This window comes from Bombus flavifrons, chromosome 10 (genome assembly GCF_040668555.2).
Source record: "Bombus flavifrons isolate JBK064 chromosome 10, iyBomFlav1_principal, whole genome shotgun sequence".
NCBI lineage: Eukaryota > Metazoa > Arthropoda > Insecta > Hymenoptera > Apidae > Bombus > Bombus flavifrons.
Window position 1 is genome coordinate 1,446,057 of NC_138451.1, and position 13,113 is coordinate 1,459,169.

General features: G+C 40.1%; 1 long non-coding RNA gene and 2 pseudogenes across 1 annotated transcript in view; 1 reads left to right on the plus strand and 2 right to left on the minus strand.

The window, feature by feature from the left end:
- Positions 1-13,113, minus strand: part of LOC138183819 (uncharacterized) — a 117,594-nt gene that overhangs the window by 54,026 nt on the left and 50,455 nt on the right. The window lies entirely within an intron of this gene.
- Positions 4,771-6,228, plus strand: LOC138184352 (protein RRP5 homolog; annotated as a pseudogene).
- On the minus strand, positions 7,880-11,901 carry LOC138184353 (protein RRP5 homolog; annotated as a pseudogene).

Here is a 13,113-nt window from a genome sequence, read left to right on the forward strand (position 1 = left end):
TCGCTCGTCCTCGTCTATCAGCATGACTTCAGGTAGCGGATTTCGACTCAACGCATCAACATGCATCATACTGCTCCCGGGTCTATGTTCCACCTTGTAGTCGAATTCCTCTAAAAGGATCGCCCACCTCGCAACACGTACGCACAGGTCCCTTTTCTGCATCGTTAATGCGAATGCCTGACAATCTGTAACGATTTTGAATGGGATACCTAGCAGGTAAACGCGGAACTTCTTTAACGCTTTCACGATGGCCAGGACTTCAAGCTCGTAGCTGGTGTATTTCTCCTCAGCCGGCGAAGTCTTTCCACTCGAATAGTACACAGGGTGAAAAGCGTTGTCCTCACTGTCGCGTTGCAACAAAATTGCACCGTATCCCATACTACACGCATCTGTATGCAGCTGAGTTTCCGCCCCCATGTAGTATAGCTTCAACACCGGTTTCTCGCTCAGCGCTGCTTTCAGTCTTATGAACGCTTCTCGCTCGCGCAGCTCGAACCTAAATGGGACATCTTTTTTCAGCAGATCCGACAATGGTCTCGCAATGATAGAATATCGGGGCACAAACTTTCTAAAATATCCTGTTAAACCAAGGAAACTCTGAACATCTCTAGCGGACCGGGGCTCCGGAAAATTAGTGACGGCCCTGGTTTTGCATTCCGATGGCTGAACGTTACCACCTTCGATAATATGGCCCAGATACTCTATCCTTGTTTGTAGGAATCGGCACTTATTCCAGTTTACGAGTAGTCCGTGTTCGCTAGCAACACGCAATACCGACCTTAATTTTTCGATTCCACTCGAAAAGTCAGTCGACGGCACAATTAGATCGTCCATGTACGTTAGTACAACCCCCGTCGCGATCAGCTCTTTAAAAATTGCATTTATGAATTTTTGAAAGATGGCTGGCGAATTACATAATCCAAATGGCATCTTAAGGAATTCGTATTGGCCCGTGGGGACTACGAATGCCGTATACTTTCTACTACTTTCCCCAACAGGAACATGAAAGAATCCGTTCTTGAGATCTAGAGTACTAAATACTCTCGAGCCCTGTAACGAATCTAATTGGTCTTCGATCAAGGGCAGCGGGTATCTGTCCTTCACTACTTTTTGATTTAACCGTCTATAATCGACACAAATTCTAGTCGAGCCATCTTTTTTTTTGACTAGAACGATCGGACTGGCATAATCGGAATGTGACTGGCGTATTATGCCGTCCTCCAGCCACATTTCGATTTGTTTATCGACTTCGACCTTGTCTTGTGGAGATAGTCTTCGCGGCCTTTCGTAAACTGGAATATCATCCCGTAATATCACATTCATTTCGATTCCTCCTTCGCGTGTTTTCAGTGGTCTATATTCTCGGATCAGATTTTCCACTGCCTGCCTATGTTGCATGTCCTTAACGTGTGACAAATCTATCTCACTCGCCTGTGTCTCTACATCTATCTTGAGGACTTCCGGACACTCATCGGGATTTTCGTCCTTTATTCTACTAATAAAAGATTCTCCCCTTTTTATTCTTATTTCAACAGTGTCCAAAAAGTCTGTGCCAATAATAAGCGAATGTTGCATCACTGTGTCTGGAACTACGTGTACGGTTATACAGTACGACTCATCGTCTATAATGATGTTCGTCGAAAATTTCCCGAGCGTAAAATTCCTTCCGAAACCGACACCGCGAAATCCAACGATTTCCCGACTTAATCGGGGCGCTCCGATTTTCACATGCTGATCTGCTCGCATTAGAGTCAACTCACTACCGGTGTCTATCATCGCGCTCAATTTGAAATTTCCGATCTTAACGTCTTTACCACGCTTCGTCGGTAATAATCGAAACGCGCTAGAAATTTTTTTTAAGGACTCACCCAAACTGTCGCATTCTGATGCGACGTGTCCGTACTTCCTACATTTGAAGCATTTAGGCCCTCTCGACTTGCTCGGACACTCCGCACACACGTGCTCCGCATCACCGCAATTGTAGCATCGCACCTTCTTCGCATCTCCAGATCGACCGGGCTCCTTGTTCCTCTCGGTTTCGGACAGCTTCGCCACCGGCTTTAACCTGTTACTCTTCGGCTTCTAAAATTTCGTCCTCACCTCCATATCTCTTTTTATCGCTTCGTAGCGCCTGAAACGCTCTTTTAACTGCTCAATATTTCTGGCTCCGTATAGCACAGTCTTGTTCGCGACTTCGTCGGGAATGCCTTGAATAATGTAGTCTATCAAGGATTGCGTATCAACCCTTCCTTGTTTTGCAATCCCGCACATGTGATACATGTATTGTTGCAGACTCTCATCTGCTTTCTTTTTCCTATGGGATAACTCGCGATGTATCTGTTGGTCGCTTACTACATTTTCAAATTCATTCCTCAACGCCGTTTTTAGCTTTGCCCAGGATTTCGCGCATCGTTCTTGTTGTACGAAGGCCTGAGCGGAGCCTGCGAGCAATTTCTTAGCATAGGCCACCATGTGGGCGTCTGACTTCTGCCATTTCCTCGAAGTCTTCCACCCACTGATTTACACTCAGCAGATCATCCCCGCTGAATTTCTCTAATGAGCCCTCTACGTCTTTAAGACTCAACGTCGAGCCGACACATACCTTCTGGTGATACTCATCGTGGTCCTGATACACCGTGCGCGTGCCTCTCCTGTATTCTCGCGCGCCTCGTTTATCGTCCTCACCTTCACTTTCGTCGGAGCTCTCTTCTTCCGACGATACATCGTTTCCTTCTAGGGCCGCCTGCAACCGTGCGCGTAATTCGGATTTTCTTCCCGTTACCTTCAACCCCAAGCTAGCGAGACGCGTTCTCAACTCTTTCGTCCTCAGCTTCTCGAGGTCTTCCTCTCCCTCTTGACTGCGTTCGGCTCTCTGCTTGCTTCTTAGACCTCGCTGGTTTGTTGGTTCTTCACCACGCTTCGAATCCTTACGAGTAGATCGACCAGGCTTGCACGCTCTGTTCAACCTGGCGACCAGCACCAATCTCGCACCAGATATAGGCAGATTCATCTGTGCGAGCTTACTCCTCAGCTCCTCCAGCGTCAAATCCTCTTCACCCGACAATCGTTCGTCCTCAACGTTTGCCATTTTTATTCGTTTTCTACCCAAGCACAAATAGCTCCGTTAAAACGTGTCGTTCTCTGTCTTATTCAATCCCATCTGAGCCCCCAAGTTGTAATATCGGAATATATTAAAGGTATAGTTTTGTCCGATTAATTATAGTTTATTAATAATGGATTAAAATTACAGATATTAGTTAGACAGAAAACGATGTTTGATTAACAGGAAAACTAAATACAACGCTCGTATTTACATCAAATAACTTGACAACTATTTGGTAACTCTCTCTCTCTCTCTCTCTCTCTCTCTCTCACTAGCAACTCTAACAACTCTACAACTCAATTCTAACGACTCTATGCTTCGACGTCTCGATCAACTCTGCCCTTCGCAACACACTCGCTTTTCGACGCGCATACCCTGATCTCTCCGTCACCTCTCCTTGAAAACCCTAACCGTCTTTTGTTCTAACGCTGTTTATCGTTTTTCTCATACCTCTGCAAGAACTAGGTCACCTTAGTCACATAGGCGCTCTTAGATATAAACAAACCACAAAGGACGACGTACACGGTGTTTTTCTAGTTTCAGCCGATTTCCAATCGAAGCTATTCTACGATATTACAGTAATAGTATAGCTCTCCTTAAAAAGAAATAGTTGTAGCAGCACTCGACAGTAAACATTCCAACGGTTGATGTCCCGTGACTCGCCACACGCAGACCCTATTCTCCGGGTAAGACGATTACCAGACGTCGATGCATCTCCACAGTACATGTTCAGTTAGCTTGAGGACCCGTTAAATCTTAAGATTTAATTAAGTAAAGTCCTTCAAACAGACAAACAGTCTTTATCCTAACAGTCGCTAAATTTCTAACACCTACTACGGGAAGATACGGGAAATCTGCTTATCTCAAGGACGACGCTTCCCGCTAGCAACTTTCTCTCGAGGGCGGTTAGCATCCTTCTTCAACCACCAACATAGAAATTAACCAATTAACAGTGACGTCCATTTCCCTCACTTTCCTAAGGAAAACTTTTCTTAACGAATCAGATTATCTCGTACCCTTAGCGTCATCGTCACAGAAAGACAGTTCCTCTACGTTCCTTGAGTAGTCATCATCTTAACTTATATCGCGCACTTTGCTCAATCGCCATCTTAACTCATAGTCTATCAGTTGTAACCGAGAATTGCGAATCGTCAAGTGTAATCGCGAGTTCTACGCAAAGTGTCGAAAGAGAGAATTGTTAATAAATATACTGTTTAAATATCTCCGAGTGTTTCTTTGGCACCTATCACGTCCTACACACATCAAATTCACACGACATGATCCGTTAATTTCGCGATTTCCTGTGTCTTCTACGTAACACTATCTTCCATTATTGTGTGGAAGAGAAATCGGATGATATGAATAACTTAAAAAGAAAGAAACAAAATCAAGAGAATATGGTAGTCGCCAAAAGAATAAAAATTGAAAAGTTACAAGAAGTACCAAAGATGAAAAACAAAGGGAAACGAAACAGAGAAAAACGAACGTGTGTTGAACGAACAGGAGAAGAAAAGGTTAAACTGAAAGATACCAAACCTTCCAAAAATGATTTGAGATATGCGCTTAACAATGTTAATAATGGTGACGATAACGAGCAGAAGCCAAGGATATTTGCGTGTTACGTCGGGCGACACTCTGCCTAGACCTGGCCACACACCGCGGGCAAGATGGCAACCAGATGTCCGCTCGTCCTTACTGCGTACCCTCAAAATTCTCAAGTACCCTCCATAAATCTCAGCAATTTCCTAGTCGAGGTCCTTCGAAACTAACAAATATTCTTTCGCTGCATTGTTTCCTAAAGTTTATTGCCCACCACGGGTTGACACGGGAAAGTTTCCGTTTCTCACGTAGGAGGCCTCCCACTAACGATTTTATCTCGAGGGCGGTGAGCATCCTTCTTCACCCATCTCCATAGCAAATAACCAATTAACAACGAAGCCTATTTCCCTCACTCTATTAGCCAAAATCGTCACCAACAAATCCGATGGTCCCGTGCGCTAGACACACCCATCCTTAGCTTTCCTCCGCCACAGCATCGTCACCGAACGGCACTGATTTTCTCTCCTTCAAACAGTCAACATCTTGTTAACCGGGTTTACCCGTAGATCAGTCATTCACTTATCTTATACATACGCACCAGTGTAACTATCTTCTTTACAAAGTTGTTGGATTAAGCTGTGATGTATAACTTGTTATATCAGTGTCATATTCAATTAAACCACCTCTATTATCCTAACCGAAATAGGGGATCGATCATTTCGTGGCGTCGATTATCTAATCGTAACGGGAATTTACGACTCCCGTTGACGTGCTTCTTCGCGATCGCGTCTCTCCGCGATTGGTCGAAACATTGCGTATGGATTTTACTGAGATAACAACCCTGATTTAACTCTCCTTCAGCGTAAAGAGTCATCTAGCGATTGTGAAGAAAAGCCAAAACTGAGAAATAAGAAATTAAGTGCCGCTGATCGTTGAGAACAGAAAACACAGAAGGAACGTGAAGTTCGTCAAAGAGAAGAAGCACTCGTCAATAACCAGTTATCAAATTCTGTAGATCAGTTCGACAGATTAGTTTTAGCTAGTCCAGACAGTTCAATAGTATGGTTACAGTATATGGCATACCATTTACAAGCAACAGAAATAGAGAAAGTAAGAGCAGTTGAAGCAAGAGTGGTGAAAACGATTAATTTCAGGGAACAGAAGGAAAAATTAAACGTTTGGAAGGCTTAGTTGAGTTTAGAATCGAAATTTGCAATTCCTGACTCATTAAATGATATTTTTTAAGAGATAGTGAGGTCTAACGACTCACTGAAAATATACAGTCACATGTTGACTGTTCATGTCGTGGCTGGCAGGCAGATGGAATTAGAAAAAATAATTAATACCATGATTGGGAAGTTTAAACATATTCTCGAGACATGGTTTAATGGTGGAGAAGGATTATTAAAAATGGGTTTGAAGGACAAATCGAGGCACATTACGCAGAAAGCATTGCAATCTTTTCCAGCATCTGAACGTAACAAGTACTTTCTGCAGGACATTCCTACAATTTCATTTATGAAGTAAGCACTCTATGAAATTAGAAATATCAACTCTTTTTAGTTATTATTATCGCACAACTTGTCTTCTACGTAGTATTTCTTTTCGAAAGCAAACCTTACCATGCAGATAGGCATAATATTTTATTCTGAGGAACCTAATGAGATATATCGTTTTATTTTAGAATGAACAGTATAAGACAGATTTATCTTCAAAATTCTTCAACAGTCTCTGATTTTTTTTTTTTTTTTTTTTTTGCTTCACAAGCTGCAGGCAACTGATCCTAAACCAGATGGAGGAACCGGCTACACCGGGGCAATAAGCAACGAGGCAAGCCACGTGCGACTACATCACAAATCACGAATATTATATCCAGAAATGAATAGACCATAGACCTATGGTACTATCCATATTTCTATGTACATAGTCTATGACTACATTTATGAAAAAGTAGACGGCGACCGTGCGGTTTTTGATGTAGCTTCTCAGTTTTGGCTACTAATTATTACAAATTTGTAGCTCGTCCAAAAATTCAAATATTGGCCCTCCTCAAATTGATCGACGATACACTTCATACAGAGCATCACATAAATGAATCGGGTAGAGATCTCGAGTCGAAACAATATAAATCTACAGTATTTACTGTCTTCAGAATGCAGCATGGATTACCTCAACAAATATGTTTAAGAAGATAGACGCAAAACGTAATAACCACGAACGGGAAGTACAAAAACGAGGACTTGTTGGGCAAGGGTATCTACCTGGGTACCTACAAAACCAACTTGTACAATTTCAGGCACAATTCAAATGTCGCCGAGACCTCTGAAGAAGTCCATAGCGTGGACGTGGTTGTAACGATCGGTTAGCTAAAACTACTGTTGCACAATGGAGCAGTTGCGTCCCAAACGTACTAAAAGATTTTTGATTAGACATATTCCTAGTTTTGTCATTACAGAATAATCAATAAAAAGGACGCACTTGAGATCAGAGAAATTGTAAATATGTCAATTTATTATTACTTTTTTCATTTTTATATGTATCAATATTAATAGTAATATGCATATGTGATAGAAAACTTTACATAACTGGACTGTTTTAGGTATTGTGTAATTAAGGTTGTATTTTCGACCGATCGCGGGGAGACGCAATCGCGAGGAAACACGTCAGCGGAAGTCGTAAATTCCCGTTACGATTATATAATAATTGACGCCGCGAATAGATCGATCTCCTGATTTCTGTTGAGATAACAGGAGTGCTTGAGGTGGTATAGCGCTGCGATTAATAGGGTTATAAACTACATATTTTCAACAAATTGATACAACTAACTTTCGCCGTTGCGTATGATATATGTCGTAGACGATGATTTGGCGTATGAAGATGCGATACACATGCACAATATTCTTTGGTAATCGAGCAAGGCCCTTACAGTTGAGTTTGTGTTGTAGTTGACGTAGCAATAGACGTAGCAATAGAGGAGACTGATGTTCCGCTCTCATGCAATTACGGAGGAAAGCTCGGTGTGGGTGTATTTTCTTGAACGAAAAAAGCGGATTCGTTGCTCACACTTTTCGTTAGTAAGGTGAGAGTAACGATATGCGATGCCTATTGGTTCTAGTCATGTTAATGAGTGGTGGGAGGAGAAGGAAACCTCCTACCAACCTTTCTAGGGGGTGTCATTGTTTACGGGATAGAACCGGATTTTCCGTTAGATAAATATCCACTTTTTCCGTTAGGTCACTACCCGCAGTCTCCGTAATTTTTAAGAGCGCCTAATAGACCTAAGGACCTTTCCAATAACCCTCTATAAACTGAAAACCTTTCTAGGCTTAAAAAGTCCTTCAGGACAAAGGATTAACTTAAAACATGTGTTAAAATAATGACGTTAAAAAGTTAAAGTTTTATGGTGGGGCCTTAGGTTTATTGAGGGTCTGTTTAATAGTGCTTGGGCCTTAACGGTCCCACAATGAAAGACGTCGCACGGATCATTTTGCGCGACGTAACAAAGGTTTTGCTCGCATGATGTAATGAAATATGTTATGGCACTGCCGTGTGAAAAGGGAATGAGCGTTTCGTCCCGGGACTACCGGTGGACTCGTCAGTAAGGCTATGACCGGTAGTTCCTGCCTTAGACGTACAGGGAGTTTCGCTAGGTGCGGTCATTGTATCGTGCGCCCGTATATTCGACCGCTAACGAGATAGACAGACTCGTCGTCGTAGTAGCCCTCTGGTGTTGGCGGTTGGTACCCGCGAATCGCCCGGGAGGTGTTGCGCCGCATTGATGCCTCTCGACCTGTCGGCGTCCTGTTGATACCGATCCGCCACATATGTGTCAAAATGTTTTATTATTTTTAAACATTTTGTACACTGCTTCTCTACATATTCTACAGCCATTTGTTGAACACGAGTCACGTCTTCCTCAGTACCATGCTGTTCTTCAAAATTGATGAACTTTTTAAAGAGAATCTTCACCTTTCTAGGCGGTAATGTCTGAACAACTGCTCTCTCTAGAACTTTCCTGTAAATACAAATTATTAGAAGGTAAATTCTCTATGAAATTACAAAGACAAAATATAGTTGAAAAAATATTTTTACCTTGCTATATCAGTATCATTAGATTTAACTAGAGAATCAACATGACAAGACCATATATCTACTCGGATAAGAACTTAGAATTTGCTCAAACAGAGTTACTGCTCTCTCTTTATTTCTGTTGTGTACATACGTTCAAATGCCGGCAAAGATTGGAATGCTCTCTACATAATATGCCTCGATTTGTCCCTCAAACCCATTTTTAGCAACCCTTCTCCACAATTAAACCACATCTCGGGAATATGGTTAAATTTTCCAATCATGGTATTAATTGTTTCCTCTAGCTCCATCTGCCTGCTAGCCTCGACATGAACAGTCAACATATGACTGTATACTTTCAGTGATTCGTTAGACTTCACTGCCTCTTGAAAAGCATCATTCAGTGCTTTAAGAATTCCGTATTTAGACTCTAAATTCAACTAAGCCTTCCAAACGTTTAATTTTTCCTTCTGTTCCCTGAAATTAATCGTTTTCACCGCTCTTGCTTCAACTGCTCTTGCTTTCTCGATTTCTGTTGTTTGTAAATGATATGCCATATACTGTAACCATACTATTGAACTGTCTAGACTAGCTAAAACTAATCTGTCGAACTGATGTACAGAATTTGCTTCTTCTCTTTGACGTAGTTCACGTTTCTCCTGTCTTTTTTGTTCTCGACGTTCAACGGCACATAATTTCTTATTTCTCAGATTTGGTTTTTCTTCTATTTCATCTTCACTATCGCAAGATGACTCTTTATCCCGAAGGAGAGTTGAGTCAGCATATTTCAAATCTTTTTCGGAAGGTTTGGTATCTTCCAGTTTAATCTTTTCTTCTCCTGTTTGTTCAACACACATTCTCTTTGAATATTCCTTTTCTAAATCTTTCTCTGGTTTTTCTCTGTTTCGTTTCCTTTTGTTTTTCATGTTTCGTCTTCCCGTAACTTTTCAATTTTTATTTTTTTGGCGAGTGCCACGTACTCTTGATTTTGTTTCTTTCTTTTTAAGTTATTATTATCATCTGATTTCTCTCTCACACAACACTTCTTTTCAAATGCAGATTTTATGACGCTGAGAGGCATAATATCGGATTTTTTGGAATTTAATGCGGTGTGACATTTAATTTTAGAATGAATAGTATAAGATGTTAGATCTGGCAGTAAACTATTTATGTGACGACGTAGAGGTATCGCAGCTAAAGTTCCGTTACCAATACCTTGAAGGAATATCAAGATAAACCAATTTGTCACCATTAAGATTCTACCACGTAGCAATTTACCGTCAGGAAATTGTATTTGCTTATTTTATTTGGCACTTATTTTATGCATTATTGTAATATCGGAATATATTAAAGGTATAGTTTTGTCCGATTAATTATAGTTTATTAATAATGGATTGAAAATACAGATATTAGTTAGACAGAAAAACGATGTTTGATTAACAGGAAAACTAAATACAACGCTCGTATTTACATCAAATAACTTGACAACTATTTGGTAACTCTCTCTCTCTCTCTCTCTCTCTCTCTCTCACTAGCAACTCTAACAACTTTACAACACTAACAACTCAATTCTAACGACTCTATGCTTCGACGTCTCGATCAACTCTGCCCTTCGCAACACACTCGCTTTTCGACTCGCATACTCTGACCTCTCCGTCACCTCTCCTTGAAAACCGAAACCGTCTTTTGTTCTAACGCTGTTTATCGTTTTTCTCATACCTCTGCAAGAACTAGGTCACTTTAGTCACATAGGCGCTCTTAGATGTAAACAAACCACAAAGGACGACGTACACGGTGTTTTTCTAATTTCAGCCGATTTCCAACCGAAGCTATTCTACGATATTACATTATTGACGATAACGTGGTCAATTCGACAAGCTCGTGTACGTAATTTTTCCATATAATCGTCCCAGAAATTTTGTCTCCCATTTTTTATTCTCGGAGTAATGATTCTTAGACACTATACCTAGCAAGTTATTCTGCAATTGAACAACCAACCAATCAGGCGTAATTTTGTCAATCTTTCCAATAACTCTCTGCCCTAATTTGACAGATGCAATGGGTCTGTTTTTGTAATATGAATTCCTTGAAAGTTCTACTAATTTATTAAAATACAGGGTCAATGGATCCAATGCTGCCACTATTCTACTTTTAGGATTGGATGCATCATCGTATATTTTCTTTAGCGACAATGTTAGTCCTAATTGTTGTTCTTTCCTGTTAATAGAAAATATTTTTGCCAATAAAATTTGGTTTGTGTGCAGTAGATTAAAATTACTAACGTTACTATGGGACACATATCCGAATGGCGTACATTCTGCAACTGGTAAAATAAGTCTTATACCATCTGTCCCCATATCTTTGATCGTACAAGGTATACAGTCTCCTATTTTCAGTTTTTCAAAATTCCTGTACCTTCCTTGAGTTGCAAAAGTCCTAGTTAAAATTAAATTAGGTACTGTAGCAAATACAAGAACTGAAAGTGTATGACCAGGAACATATTTTGATGCTAGTAGAGCTGCAATCTCCATACAAGGTGACATGTGACCAGCTGGTAAAAATCCTGTACTAGCAGTTTGTCCTTTATATCTACTGATTCTTAAATATAATCCCTGAGTGGATGATTCTATTATTGTGCCCTCTACTTTTTCACCAATATCGAATGTTGCTTCTTCAACCCTTATGTCTTGATTAGCCACATTCAGAGTTATTTTTCCCGAATCTGTGTTCACTGTTTGAATTTTTACCAAAATTGTTTGTCCAATTGAATAGTTCCAATTTACGTTAGATGTTTCCATCTCGAGGGCAGTATGCTGAATCCAACCTTTAACATCCCAGAAGAACTTTACCAATATCCCACGCTTATGTATTTGAACGATAGTTGCATGGTGTTGCGAGTCAATATTTGCGTCTTGTATGTTTGCTAAAATGGGCAAGTCACTCGTTTTTAAAGACCTTTTCAAAGTGAGATATACTTTTTTTCTGCCTACATGAACGAACAAGACTCTTGCTTCTACTTTCAGCTTTTTTAAGGCACTTAAACTTTCGTCAGATATATGATCTGGTGGAATTTGACCATTAAATATACCAAGTTGTACATTCACGAAACCATTCACTTTATCAACATTTGTAATCTTCACATTTACCACGTCGCCAGGTTTAAATCTTTTATAGTAAATGACAACGTACATATTTTATAAACTGGCACGTACAATCGTTTAATGTAATGGTCGGGGTATCTACGTGTACTCTCTAAGTCACAAGTTAAGTAATTTCGAAGGAATATTAAATTGAGTTATATAAGTTTCAATTCCAACGAAGTAAGAGTCTAATCCTTCTCATTCACGCAAGCGAGAGAGCGGGAATCAAAGACTAATGTAAAATAATGCTTATCATAATGCTAATGCCACGTACCATATAGTTGCTGAAACTTTTATGCTTCATATATAGACATAAACACAAATTGTTTCATTATAAATATTAAGAATAAATATTAATTAAATAAATATAGATAACAATGACTACTATAGGTTTCATATATGAAGTATTAGACCGAACGAAGTATGAAACATACAAGATATAATACTCCTTATAACATTTATAATAAAACAATCGTCTACTCAGATTTCATTTTTTCAATTTATAAAAATATGAATTTACACAAACACCAGCACTTTACTTATCATTACTTCCACAACAACGTTCTTTTTCTAAAGTTCAGATTTTCGTAATTGCAGTTAAACGTGACACCCACATAGGCACGCATCATTTTTTTGTATTCTGCTACAATAGTACTTGCTATAGTTCTGCTCGTAAAGAAATCTGACAGGCGTGTAATAGACAAAAAATCATTTATAAAGTCGTTTCTCTATTTACCCTTGTGCTACGTGCATTGTTTTTGACATGAAAATGCGGCGCACTTACAATCCCCCAGGCCTATTATTCCGACTGCCAGTCATTCGGCTAATCCGTTTCCCATTCTTATCCACCATTCTTCGCTCGCCCTACACTCTCTCCCGTAATCACTGTAGCGGCACATGAGTCAGAAGACAATTCAAATCATGTTGTTATTTTGCCTCGGAGTATCAAGACCATTAGGTTCCAAGTAATGTAGGAACAAATAAACTCCGGACAAAACAATGTCGCCGCTACATACAGCCGTCAAACTTTTCCGGTTCTCCCCCGACCAGTACAAATAAACGGACGCGATCGCGTGCGTTTTAGTGTGGAAGAGTATCGAAGAGTATTGAAAAGTATCGAATAGTATCGAACGGTACATATAGAGTATCGAATATTATCTACAGAGTATCTCCGAGTATTTATCGAGTTATCCAGCGTCTTGTATTTTGTACCAACGACTCACGTATTCGGCTGTAAATAATTTATTTATTTATTTATTCGAA